This window comes from Dermacentor andersoni, chromosome 7, assembly GCF_023375885.2.
Source record: "Dermacentor andersoni chromosome 7, qqDerAnde1_hic_scaffold, whole genome shotgun sequence".
In the NCBI taxonomy this organism is placed as follows: Eukaryota; Metazoa; Arthropoda; class Arachnida; order Ixodida; family Ixodidae; genus Dermacentor; species Dermacentor andersoni.
The window spans coordinates 84,332,087-84,346,556 of NC_092820.1; the positions used below are offsets into that span (position 1 = coordinate 84,332,087).

A 14,470-nucleotide genomic window follows, 5' to 3' on the forward strand; every position below is an offset into this window, starting at 1 on the left:
GTTAGGCATCCATTTGCGGGAAATTCTGTTTCCCTAAGGAAGTGCGCAAGGTCGTCATCATAAACAACTGTTTGCAAACATAGCGTGTCTATGGATCCGGCTATTCTTGCAGCTTAAACGATGTAGGTTGGCTTCAGTGGCGTTTAACCGTAATGGTGTGAAGATATACTCCCCGAGATAGTGTATTTCGTTGCTCTGCACTGAAATAAAGACATCAATCTAATTTAAACTAAAAAACTAATAAATTATAATGCAAGGGACACTTTACCAGGCGCATACGGTCATGTATAACGAAGGTAAATCACTGCGTGAAGCAGTCCATTGTACACTGTAAACAGGTTTGACCCTTTTAGGGAGTTTTGGCCTCGTTGCATAACTTCAGCCCTTAAGGGAGGACAATATCCTCCATTCGAACGGAGTTTTTTTTCACACCCTTGTGTTTGGTGGTGTTATGGGGAATTATGGGAGTTTTTTAATTCTCCTTTGAACACCAACCCTTGAGTGGTTGCAATAGTCTATATGGGGAATTATGGGAGTTTTTTAATTCTCCTTTGAACACCAACCCCTGAGTGGTTGCGGGAGTCTATATGGAGAATTATGGGAGGTTTTTAATTCTCCTTTGAACACCAACCCCCGAGTGGTTGCAGGAGTCTATATGGGGAACGTTGGGAGTTTTTCATTCCTCTTTTGAACACCAGAACTATGGAAGTTCTTATGAGGAGCTTTGGGAGCTTTTACAAGTTGACATGCGTATTTTATTTTGCTTTTTATGGGATTTTATAGGAGAAGCGATGGGAGTTCTTACGTACATATTTTCGGAAACGTTTGGCTTCTTAAGGGCGTTTTGAAGGATACCTTTGGGAAGTTATTTTACCTGATTGTAGGAGTGCTTAGGTGTAAACCTGGGAGCAACCGTTCCCATATTTTGGGAGCTCTGCTTAAGGGAGCACTTACGGATAGTTTTGAGAGTTCGATTTTCGGTTTTTATGGGAACATATAGGAGAATGCTTGGGAGTGAATTTTTACAGCTTTAGGGAGCTGCTTTACTAAGGGAGTTTTAAACAGATGTTTTGGGAGTGCATTTTAGCTCCTTATTAGAGCTTATACAGGTAGGTCTGGGAGTTTATTATGCACTATTTAGGAATTTTACGAGGTTGAAGGGAGTTCTTTTTGTGTGTGTGTTTAGTAGATTGTGTCTGACGAGTGCAAAAACCATGACAAAGCAATAAAATGTCTAGAAATTTATTGCAGTTCCAGAATCAAATGTGCCAGCATGATAGTACAATCAATGACTATTAGCACAATGAAAGTGAAATAATTCAATAAATTGGATACAAACAAGCAAACCAGTTTGACAGGAAATTGAAGCATATTGCAAGCTTCAGTACAGTTGAAAATCCACAAGTGCAGCCAAGACTGAAATTCAGCGGCTCAAAACATCATGAGCTATTGGCAGTCCTTGCATGCATTAGAACAGGCCACATTTGTTTTTGCATGTAAAAAGCATGCTACAAAAATGATGCAAAGGAGGCCAGACAGCACCAATGACCTAGAACATAATGAAAGTACCTTTGAATACCTATGCTATTTCTAATAGACATCTACGTACAACTTATTCTCTCATGTAACACACAGCTCCAAAGAAAAAGCAGAGGTGGTACCATCCACTCTGAATCAATTTCCTTAGCGTGCAGTACCTGAAATTCAAGCTTGCCAGCTAGAGAACATGACAAGTTCACAGCAAAATGGGCTTAATGTGATAACAGTAGACAAACAGGTGATATTCAGGCTGAAGTTAATTCAACAAGGGGACTAGTCGTCGTCAGGTAAAGAAAATCCAAGCAGACAATTCCAGCTCACACTTACTTGCATACACAGATGTCACTACATAGGTTCGTGTTGTGATGCCCCATGACCTAAGTCAGCATCAAAGAGGTTCATTAAATAGTGGCACATATGCAGTGGCACACACCCAGTGTACATACACAAGTTTGTGTCAAAAAAGTTCATTGGAGAGCTGCATCTACCCAGTGGCCCCAAGTGCTCGTAGTAGCCCCAGGGGCACATACTGAATTTCCACAAATATAAGGAGTTTTTTTTCTTCAAAATTTCTGGCCTCAGAAGACGCCTCGCATTATATAACTGACATAGACACAAACAACAAGATCACTCATAGAAATTGGTGCCAGCAACCTGCCAAACTCCCATACTTCTACACACCTTGCTACCCCAACTAAACCCCCATGTTGAGCATTTAAACTTACCTCACCTTCTCTATGCACTCACTCATTTTGCTGGATATTCATGGAGTGGGTGGAGAAAAGTGAACTATATAAATACTGCCAAGGAAAACGGTTGTTACCCTATCGAAGAAGTCCACTTCTCAAAAAAATTTCTCCACCTGATATAGAGCTGATAAAGTTTCCACTCACTCACTCCACCTGATATAACACTTGTTCGACCTCTGCTGATCACCTTCAGCTGAATATTGCATATCACACAAAGCAGCAATTCAACTATAATTTTTAGTTTTATAATGAGACAAAAATTTCTTAGGATGTGAAAGAAAATATGATACAGGAACCCTTAACAGTATCCATAAGTGTGAAATTTTTACACAGGCAAAGAGGCAAACACTTAGCCACCAGGGCACACATAAGGCGTCATTACATTTTCTCTGCAAAAAGCCTTAACACCCCGATGACAGGTGGTGTTGCATGGAGCCATGCATGCATTTCAAAAAATAGGCATTTTGTATTTTCTTCCGCAAGATCAAGGCAGGCAGGCTGTGATGCTGTGCAAACAGTGGTGGCCTTCAAAAGGGAAGGAATCCACACAAAAAGCCATGGTACTGTTGAGATGGCAGTGCATGATAGGGAGCATTCTGGAAAACCAAACGTAAATAGATTATATACTATTGTATTGCAAACGGACACCGCATGAATATTTAAACATAGCATCACCAATTATTCAACAGTGCTGGGCCATTCAATGCTACCACTCCAAGTGCATTTTGGCCACCTCAGATTTTAGGAAAAATTACAGCCCATTGTACAGTTGCAGACTGGATGAAGTGGAGAGTATGACGAAAGCCCGTCTGGTCGGGATGATGCATACTAAAAGGAAGAAGTCCAGACACCGACCAAAATGTTTAAAATAGTTTTTTACGTTTTCAAATTCAAATAAATTCAAATAACTTCAAAAATTCAAATAAATACTTCAAACCATTTTGGTCAGTGTCCGGACCTCTTCCTTTTAAGTCGCAGAATGCACAAACAGAATACTTCGTGAAAATTTTACATGGTGTGAGCATCGTTATCTTGTAGGCTAAGGTTGAAACATCACGGCACTGACAAAGCTACAAACAAGTGTTTCTACGAATGACCACAAGGCCTTCCAGAATGTTTCATTATGTGAGATAGATCATTAATGTTTTTTATCTGCAAAGAGTATCTTCTTATTCTGACTTAAGTATAATAGACCTTCGAGCAATTTCTGAAAAGTATTTTCATCCAGCTCGGGTGGTTTATAGGCGCAAATAACCAATTTAGGAACCCCCATTTTGTAGTGAAGAAAGCTTATATTAAAAACCTATAGCTGCAGTGATTAAAAGTTTCTGAAATTTTGAATCAACTCTTTATATCTGCAGAAGCTCTTTAATTAGGTATTAGGACGCCTTGCAGCACTGAAAAATGAAAGGAAATCATGACAACATATTACAAAAACTAATAAAATGAATGTGTTCTTGATAATATATGTTGTATTATACACAGATTATACAAAACACCAGCAGTAATGTGCATATCTTCAGAGTGCCCACACAGTTCACCAACGTAATAATAAATACAGGTCAACATCATAAACAACACATAGGTACTGGGATTTTCTTTCACATTGGCCTAAAAACCAATCACATGAGCATTCAGCCATCATATAAGCAGCACCTGCTTGCATGAATTCAAGGAACTTTCAGATGTGCAAAATCGTTTAGGAGCTTTTAAGCAATAGGCATGACACTACTATTATGGTTAATTTGTTGCCTGTAAGTGGTAAATCAAGTGAACTGCTAGTTGTCCTTCCGGTGAAGGATATTGCAGAAAATGTGAGGACAAAAAGATTATAGTAGCTATTTGGAACTCATGAATGTTAAGAAGATAATATGCAATGTTACCATGCTGACAGACAGCCAGATAAAAGATGATACAAAGAAAATATTATATATAGATTACACAGATGCAAGCATTCTGCTTCTTTATTGCTGCAAAACTCGGTAGTTATAGAAGTGCTTCATCCCCTGAAAAATATTTTTAGCAATACATTCACTATGGAGTTTTATTGAGGATGCATCAGATTTGCATGCTACAAGTGGTTTGAGCTGTTCAGAGACAGACATCTGGCTTGTAAACGCAAGAGCATGACGAAATACTGCAAGTGCTCCAGAAAAATGCTTGCATGGTAAGGGAAATGACAAAAACAAGAATGTGGATGAAAAGACCAAACTGCCCCAAAGTCTAATTTTAGAAATGTAAGGTTTTATGAAACATAATTACAGTTCTAAGACAAAACAAAATACCAACATGATATGCAGAGAATGGGTGCTGGACATCAAGCGACCTCACTAAACAATGATTACATACATAAAAACGACACATTCGCAGGAAATTTCACAATACATGACATATAATCTATGTGATTCATGATGCACCCATGTCACATATCATATTGTTCAAGTAACCAACTTCTTTATTCAAGACCCCTGTAGAAGGTTTGTTATTGCAGTTATTGGTTTCTTGGATGGAAAAGACCTAGTATACAAATCTGCACTTCCCTGCCTTATATTTGCAAAGTGCATGTGTACAGTCACATTTTGGCACAGTTTGGCATGTTTTGTGAGATATCCAGATGCTGTTACCACCTACATCTGTGCGCAATGCTCCTGCAGCCTGCCATTACCACAAATCCTGGTCTATCCTACATAATACCCCAGTCACACAGGCACTTTCAAAGTCCTTTGAACCAAAGATCCTTTACTTCAAGGGAGAATGTGCACTGTCACACAGGCACAGCAAAGGAGCCCTACTGGAAGGGGGCTTTGAGTCAAAGGAGTGCGCATTCGTCCTTTGAAACCTCAAGGGAATACTCCCAAGCCTAGAGGGCGTCTGACAGTAGAAAAATTAATCTAAAAATATGGAAGTTCAATTTTTACCTCTTCAGAACGAGCTTATAAGTACTGAATACTGTTACTAAAGTACTAAACACTTTCGGGACACCCGCAATCTCCATCATGAAAGCGCCGGTACAGCAACACCGGCACCGCCTGTCGTCAGCAGCAACCTCGACACAACACGGTTGCCATGTGCGATTTGGTTCTTTGGTTAGTGGCTGCTAGGCATCCCAGTCTCCTTGGCTTTTTTCTGCACATCTTTCCTTGTAACTTTTGTTTTTTAGTTTTTACAGCGTTTACGTGTACCTACCGCTACCTAGCCACAACGAACGAAACAAAGCAGCTGAAGCAAAGGCAACAATAAATAATCGACGCCAATGTGCGGTGTACGAAGCGGTACACATGGTGGCCATCATTACAATAAATACATCTGTTTGTGATAAAGTAATGCCTTTACTACGTGTGCATTCTGTTTTGATGTTTCTATGTATTAGGAAATATAAATGTTGCTGAAAAAAATGTGACAAATTTATTATAAGACGCATTGGGCCATATTTTTTTATTACTTTCAAGGTGATGGTAGCGCTAAGAATACATTGCGGTTTCTGTTAAAAGCTTCAACGGAGACTACACGGAGACCATGTAGCACCGACATATATCCGTTGAACTAATGTCTTTGAAAGCTCAATGCTCCTTAACTTCAAAGGACCTTTGGCATGCTCGTGTGACGGGTATAACACTTGCTGCTGAAGGCATTAAAGGCACTCAAAGGTGCCTCAAAGACAGGCTGAGCATTCTGCGCAGGTTAGCGTGTTAGCAAGGCCTGAAACACTTGCAGGACATTGTAAAAGATGTCAATACATGGCAAAATACAACAGCACAACATACTCAGAAAATGTCAGGCTAAAATTGCACACTGATATATAAGGGCCTTCCCAGACAAACCGATAAATGCAATAGCCCACCTTCTATTGAAATCTCGAATATAAAAATTGATTACTCTAAGAAGATGTACGGTACATGCAAAATAGAATGAGTGATGTATCTTATATGTCACGTATAGTCAAATTTTGCTGCAAATTTGAGCATTTCATGCATGCATATAATCGCACTCATGTACTAAAACAAGTTCATGTGTAGTGCTCATCCTGTGCATTTTATGTGTTTCATCTTATAGTGTAGTAACTATGTTTCCTAATGCCAGTAACCAGCTTTCCCAGCTTTCAGCAATAGTATGCAAGATTATTTATTCTTAGAAGTATGATAGCATGAAGAAACAAGGATAAAGACCTGTCAACAGGACTAGCCTCAACTACAAGCTGATTTTGCTCCTGGATGGAAACGAGTATTAGTAACCGTAATCATTATCAATGTTTCAATGAGGGAGTGGGTGAACCCAGAAGTTGCACAAATAACTACAGTAGCCACATGGCTGAACATATGAGCCGTGGGTGTTTCCCTATCTTCCAGCACATGAGGTTAGTTGCAGAGCTCTGACAGAGCTGAGAGGGAAGTGATTGTGGTCTTCCACATTAGCAAATAAAGATCGACATGTGTCGGAAAATAATCACCATCTCTCATCGAAAACATGTAATTTTTTATAGAGCACTTATCCTCAATTCATTACACAGATTGCGTTAGGTGACTAATTTGTTTTACTACTGTTCTTAGTGCCCCATGCAAGATTAACCTTTTCCATGCCAATTTTATTTTCAGAAAACCACTGAAATTTCTAAAATATTTTTATTAGCTATTCTTTGTGAAGAGTTTTTATTACTGCAATATCAGCAGTTCGTTTAAAATTTTCTGCTGCCTTTTACTAGCTGTTTTTCGTGTTTTTAGGTTGCAAACAGACAAGGACGCAGAAACTGTCTACATGAAGCATATTTTTTTTTAGGAAAGTCAAGCGTGCTTTTGTTATTCTCCATGAAACATGTTATTGCAGGAAGAAAGGTGGTTAACCGAGGGCCCCGATTTTTATTAGTCATATCATAAGAAGCCAACAAACACTGACACCAAGGACAACATAGGGGAAATTACCTGAGCTTAATAAATGAAATAAGGAAACGATAAATTAATGGAAATGAAATTGAATGAAAAAACAACCTGCCATAGGGGGGGAACGATCCCACAACCTTCGCATTTCGCATGCGATGCTCTACCAATTGAGCACCGCGGTGCCGTTTACCGATCTACTTTTTTGGGTATTTAGGTTTCCTTGTAGAACCCTGGGAGTGTTAGCCAGCATTACCACTCACAGACCTTGGCGGCGGACATGGAACATCCTTTCTGCCGCAGGCGTCAGGAGAACGTGATCTTTTTTTAGTGAAGGCAACCGGTCACTCGTTATGTAATAAATGAGAAGAAAGAGGGTTAACCAAGGGCCCAATTTTTATTAGTAATATCATAAGAAGCCAACAAACACCAAGGACAACATAGGGGAAATTACTTGAGCTCAATAAATGAAATAACGAAATGATAAATTAATCGAAATGAAAGTGGATGAAAAAACAACTTGCCACAGGTGGAGAACGATCCCACAAGTTCACTTTCTTTTTTTGGGGCGGGGGCAAAAACTGAACACATAACTAATCACTGATCTATCATGCAAGTGGTGTTTGCCTATCTCAATAGTCTATATAAAGACAGAAAACAAGGCTCAGGTGTTTTTATCTCTAAAAGAAAAGACAAGGTTTTATACGGCAACCTATCAACTTGAAGCCCACGGTAGTAGTTCTCTTCTATGGCATCTAGCTGTTGAGCACGAGTCAAATAAAAATTAATGCAAAAGTATTAGTGTTCCATGCTTTTAATGCATGGAAAAGGGACACTAAAGGAAATTAATGAGTACAGTTAGATTAAAGGTTGCCTTTTGTAATAACAAATTCATCATTTATACCAAGAACTGAGCTTTTATAAGCAAGAAAATTAGAGAACTGGAACATCAAAGTGCACCAACTAATATATTGAACCAAATTCTGTAGTTTTATTTGCCAAAACCACAATATGATTATGAGGCATGAAGTACGAGGGATTCTGGAATAATTTTGACCCCCTTGGTTACTCTACTGTGCATACAGTGCAAAACACACAGGCATTTTTGCATTTCACACCTATCAAAATGCAGCTGCCACAGCTACAATTTGATTATCCACTATCAGGCTTGGCAGCGCAACATCAAACAGCCCAACTCAGAGCCCATGCTTGTCAGCAACCTTCTGCAGTGAGTGCATCACTTGGTGCTCATGAGGCAGTACTTCCAGCTGCTTCAGCTGCTTTAAAGTGTGCGCACTGCTGGCTTTTGCTGTTTTACAGCCGTTAAAGCCCAACTACACCAAAAGTTAGGGCTGCATAAAAAAATGATTCAAACAGTGTAAATACAAAACAGCATTCTAGCAATCTTGATACCGAGACTGAAATGAATGCCACAATTACCAGTAACTGGCAGTGAGGCATGACTCAGATTGCAGGGCACCTTAGTGTGGCCTACGAGATAAGGGACCACCTGCAGCAGCCTGCAGTGATAAAAACCTGGAGGCGATGTGGACTCTCGTCATAGCCACTAACCACCAGGTTCATGTGTCGTCTGCTAATACAGTATTAAAAGAATATCAAAAAGAAAATTAGATACCAGCCCCGCAGTTTTGCCAAGATCACTACAGTAGTATTTACTACTTATTTATTACCAATATAGCCAAAGTGAAATTTCATTGCATTCGGAATTTAAGGTTTTGCAGTAGGGGTTTTGAGATGTGATTATCGCAATGCTCCTGTGCTTTGTGACATTACATCACTAGATATTTGACAACGCCGTGGTTCTAAGTGTTTTTACATACATCAATATCTTAATTCTTTTACAACCTAACTCTAATATTACACATGAGAATACGGGAAATAACATTTGAAATGTCTTTAATGGGCACAGAAAAGGACTAACCTTTACACATCAGACACGCATGGTGAAAGCAATGTAAGCAAGGCTCCCACGTGTCTTTAAATAATTTTTCACTTTGGTCGGTGTCAGTTCTGTTTTTTCCCTTGACTCTTCCTAACCGGACAAGACTTCGTCAGACTAAACTTCATTAACCCATTGACAATATGCTGCATATCTTAGGTAAACATTTGATGCTCACCCTAACGCATGTTTCCTGAAGTTACCAACTAAGAGCAAAGAAAGGTTAGCTACTGTATGAACCAGCCTAAATCCATGTTAAGCCCACAATTGCCCAATGTGCCTTGAATAGGCTCTAAAAATGTGTATTAACACAAGGCGCAATAGATTTTGTGCTCACGTTGGCATGTTCATAACAGCTGGCCTCCCTCACTCTCATCATCGGAATCTCAGAATCCCTACTGCGAAAACTTCAGGAGTGGAAAGCAGCAAAGGTAACAGTGCGCAGTTTGAAGCAGCCAGAGGCACTGCCTCATGAGCACAGCAGTTGAACTCACTGAAGAAGGTTAATGACAAATATGGGGCCCCATTCGTGCTGCTGGTTCCGAAGAAGCCATCTAAGCTTTTTTCCCACGCTTGAGTGTAAAAATACAGCTGCTTTTAACAAAAGGAAAGCAACACCGTTCATGAATTGTGCCATTGGAATGGTTTACCAAATAACCTCTTACTTCTGGTAAGCTCTACACAAGCCAAATGGGACGCTGCACTGATGAAAGGGCAAGAGAACATTTGCAGAATATAAAAACAAAGTAAGACCAATGTAGGTGAGCATTGTAACACATGCACTTGTCATCCACAACTTGAAATATATTCTTGGCAGAAGTAGAAACATGAATTCACAACTGATATCAGAAGCTCTTTTAATATCAAAGAATGACTGTGTAATTATTCTTTTTTTTTCTATTTCTCACAAGTATGTGTATGAATGTTTTTTGGCTTCGGTTTACACAGGTTGCTACACCTCAATTTGTTTGACCCTGTTCCCTTCTTTGCAATCTTTCCTCCCTCCCCCTCTTTTATGAACTTCCAGAGAGATTATATGAATAGTTCCTGCTTTCTTAGAAAACATGCCACACACGCGGTGGATGTGGAACATCCTTTCTGCTGCAGGCATCACAAGTACGTGTCTCGTGATCTTTTTGGGTGAAGGCAACTGGTCAATAAAGCCCCACACGCCAACTGAAGGCATCAATGTTGCCGGAATCAAGACCCTTGTTATGTAATGAACGAGAAGAAAGCCGGTTAACCGAGGGGCCCGTTTTTTATTAATCATAAGACGCCAACAAACAAAGGCACCAAGGACAACACAGGGAAAATTACTTGTACTTACTAATTGAAATAAAGAAATTATAACTTAATGGAACTGAAAGTGGATGAAGAAACAACTTCCCGCAGGTGGGGAACGATTCCACATCTACGCATTACGTGTGTGATGCTCTACCGATCGAGCTACCACAGCACCGTCTTCCCATCTATTTTCTGGGGTATTTATGTAACTACTAGAACTAACCCTGGGATTGTTAGCCAGTGCCACCACTCACAAACCTTGGCGATAGATGTAGAGCATCCTTTCTGTCGCAGGCATCACGAGTATGTGATCTTTTTGGGTGAAGGCAACTAGTCAATAAACCCACACGCAGTACCTGAAGGCACCAATGTTGCCAGATTCGAGACCCTCGTTATGTAATGAACGAGAAGGGGGTTAACCAAGGGGCCCGATTTTTTACTGCTGGTGTAGTACACACTTTCCTGCGTTTAGGGTGATGCCAGCTTCTTGCAGGTGCTGAAGTACTTTGTGCAGTCGTGCATCATGTTCTACCTTCGTGCGGCCAAACACTATTATGTCGTCTGGCAGACATGCTTGGCCGTCCAGGCCTTCTAGCAGTCTTAGCATTTCCCTGTGGAAAAATTCAGTTGCTGTGGAAATTCTGAAGGGCAATCGGAGGAACTTAAAATGACCAATTGGCGTCAGGAAAGTGTAACCAATATCCGGCTATAGCATCAAGTTTGCTAAACCAGGCAGCTCCGGTGAGTTTGGCCAGGTAATCATTGATGGTGGGCACTAAGACTCATTCTCACAGAATGTTCTATTTTAACCCTCCAAAGTCACTGCAGATTTGAAGCTCCCCTCCTTTATTTTTAGCCACTACCATAGGTGCATGCCACTCTGTGGTCTCTTCGCCCTTTATGATGACACCCAGGCTCTCCGTTCTCTCCAACTCACATTTGGACACTCGGCAACATGGGCAGAGGTACTCGCCCCGAGTATATAATAGCAGACCGCTTGGCATCAGGGAGTAGCGATATATTGTAATCGGTCCTGAGAAGGCAGGCCCAGGTCTGTAGCCAGGTAGAGTTAGTGGCATAAAATGTTGGCTGGGTCGCTGACCTTGCCTTTTGACTCTGCTACTTCTAGGAGACTTGGTTGGACATTGAAGGATTTGATTGCGGGGGGACGTCAAAAAGTGCGTCATGCAGCTTGTCTATTACATAAATTTGTTCTTGACACAACCAGCCATTTCAGCACACGGTAGCAGTCTAACCGTTGCTTTTTTTGGTCCTGCCGGGTCCGAGCAGCTGTTCTTTTGCTTGCTCAGGTTTCCCGTGACTTGTTCGTCGTAGAGGCTTGTTGGCATGGCAGTCACATCTGCACCAGTGTCTACCTTGAAGCCATTGACCATCACATTGATTTTTCATGGCCCAGGATCCTGTTGGTCAGTTAATTGTCCAAGTAAACCTCTTCCAAAACAGCTTGGTATGTGCTTTTTGTTCTGCTTTTTGGAAGCGGAAAAGCATATGCCAGCTGTGTTCCTTTTTACTGCAGGCACTGCATGTTTTGCCATTCGCTGTGCACATAGTGTGTGATGGTGAACCATAGGTGTCTTGTTGAGCCATACCACTTGCATGTCAGCGCAGTTTGGTCACGCTGGTTTTTACGAGAATTATTTGACTTTCCTTTGCTCTTCGAGAAGCTGTGCATGGTGTCTACAGCTTCAAGTGATTGTAGCTGTGGCCATAGGTCCTTTTGCTGCTGTTTGATTGTTGCCATGTTGCGAGCAGCGTTGACAGCGGCTTCCAGAGTAAGCTCAGCATTAAGTTGCAGCTTCTCACTTACCTACGTGTCTGTGGGACCAACCACGAGTCTGTCACAGATCAGTTCCTCTTTCAGGGCGCTGTACTCAGAGGCTTCAGCTAGCCTGAAGAGTTCGGTGATGAACATATCGGCTGTCTCATGCACGTCTTGCTTCTGGCTGTTGAACTTTGCACACTCGTATATCATGTTCATCCGTGGCAGGACATTTTTTATGAACAGTTGCATTACTGTGTTGTAGTCAGGTTTCTCAGCAAAACAGAGCCTGAGAAAGGCTAGGACGTCTTTGGCTTCACGACCCATTGGCATAAATGAGTGTGTTCACCTGCGTCTCGTCGTCGTTGTCTTTAGTCTGGAGATAGCTCTATAGCACTCCGTTCTCGTGAGCCACCGTTTCTACTCCTCGGGCCGCCGAAAATCAAGTTTTTCCGGCAGTTTGACGACGAACGAGTTTAGTGGAGCTGCGTGCTGGGCTGTGGACACTGTAGGGTAGCCATGGGTAGCAAAGTTTCGTATTCACCGCAGTGCGCTGTAGGTGTAGACTTCTACTTGCGTGGTGCATTTCTCACAGCATTGTCGAGTATCCCACCGTTGCCTCCATGTCATGGTCGGGTGACGAGCATACGTGATTGACAAAACGTAAGTGTTAACTAGGAACTGTTTACTAGGTTGTGTATGCAAAACAAGCACGGCTACATGCCGGCTCGGCTTACACGGTCTGGTCCGCTCTCCCAGAGGCGTTGTTCCGCGTCTTACATGACCGTGTACATAGCGCCATCTCGTTGCGGTAGCTCGCATGACACGGTGCACCAGTGTAACTCAATGGACAGCAACTTCAAAAAAAAGTATATTTCGGAAGGCTGCCCAAGTTTAAACAACTCTCAGTTAACGTTAAGGCGATTTGCCTTCTTATTAACATGCACATTTACGCCACTAGACCGTAACCTCTTTGCTACATTATAGCACAGTCTTGGTCCGAATTAAAACACTGATATAACACAGCGGAAAAGTTACGAATAAGTGCCATTAATACGAAGAATATTCGAATGGCACACACTATCATTCTTGCTAACTGCTCATTTGTTGAAATTCTGGCAGTCTTCTGAATTAAAATTTTTAAACGTGCTGCCCATTGAGTTATGATAATGCATTGCGGTGAAATTTGATAGATGGCCGCAGAGCCAATTCAACATTTCAGTTTCAACCACAGCTAGTTATCCCTATGCTTTTCTTGGCTTCATTGCCTGCTGGCTTTATATGGTCGTGATATTACAAAAATGAAGCCCGTTTTCCTTCTCATTCATTCATGCGAGGGTTTGAAACCTCATAGCCTTGATGCCTTTAGGTAGCATGCATGGGTTTATTAGCCACATGCCTGCTCTCTTCAGTTCAGGTGTTACACGACACCATCGTGCAAAAAAAGATGTTCCACATCTGCCCTCCATGGCTCTAAATGGCGCTGGCTAACACTCCCAGGACATAAATACCATAAATACCCAAGTTAGCACAATTGGTAGTGCATCGCGTGTGTACTGCAAAGGTTGTGGGTTCAGTCACCACCAGAGACAAGGTCCTTTCGTCTGCTTTCATGACTTTCTTTCAATATTTTCTACATTTCAATTTCAACCACAGCTAATTACACCAACGCTTTTCTTGGCTTAATTGCCTGCGACCTTTATATAATCAGCAAAAATAAGGTAACAAGAAAATTAAAATAAATAAGTGGAGGACAGGGTCATCGGTGTTCAAAGAAGCACCTTCCTTTTTGTATCGTTAACCAACATGTGCGCCCAATGGGTAACTCCTCTACCTGCACATCGAATGACAATGCAAGAGATGCAGCTGGAACCCACAGTCAAATATATGTACAGCATACCAATGCATCTCTCCTCCGAAGGTAGTGAAGACCACAGGTGCCTGTAGAGTTGCGTGCCACGGTTCCTCTTGCCAACCCATGGAAAGGAGCATAAGTGATGCTGTAGAGCTTGCTCCTTCAAGCAGTGTTCAGGTATCCATTCATAATCCTGCATGTAGTGTCCAATGTATTGTAGATATCAACACAGCTTCAGTCCTGCAGCAAATAAAGTGATCAGTTCTAACCGAAATGTTGAGATGTAGGCACTTTGGCAGGCGGATGTTAAATGTTGAAGTTTCTGGGATGCCAGTGATAATTTTATTAAATATTATATGGGCCACTCATACAGAGATGGAAGCAGTCAAAGAAGTTTTGGAGCAGCTCTGGGAGGTGGCAAATTTGACACAC

General features: G+C 41.4%; 1 long non-coding RNA gene across 1 annotated transcript; it reads right to left on the reverse strand.

The window, feature by feature from the left end:
- Nucleotides 1–2,341: 2,341 nt before the first annotated feature.
- Nucleotides 2,342–14,226, reverse strand: LOC129385727 (uncharacterized). The gene is made up of 3 exons (XR_008613249.2): nt 14,084–14,226; nt 2,442–2,884; nt 2,342–2,401 (listed from the first exon to the last, which is right to left on the reverse strand). It is a non-coding gene; the product is annotated as an uncharacterized lncRNA (long non-coding RNA).
- Nucleotides 14,227–14,470: the final 244 nt, after the last annotated feature.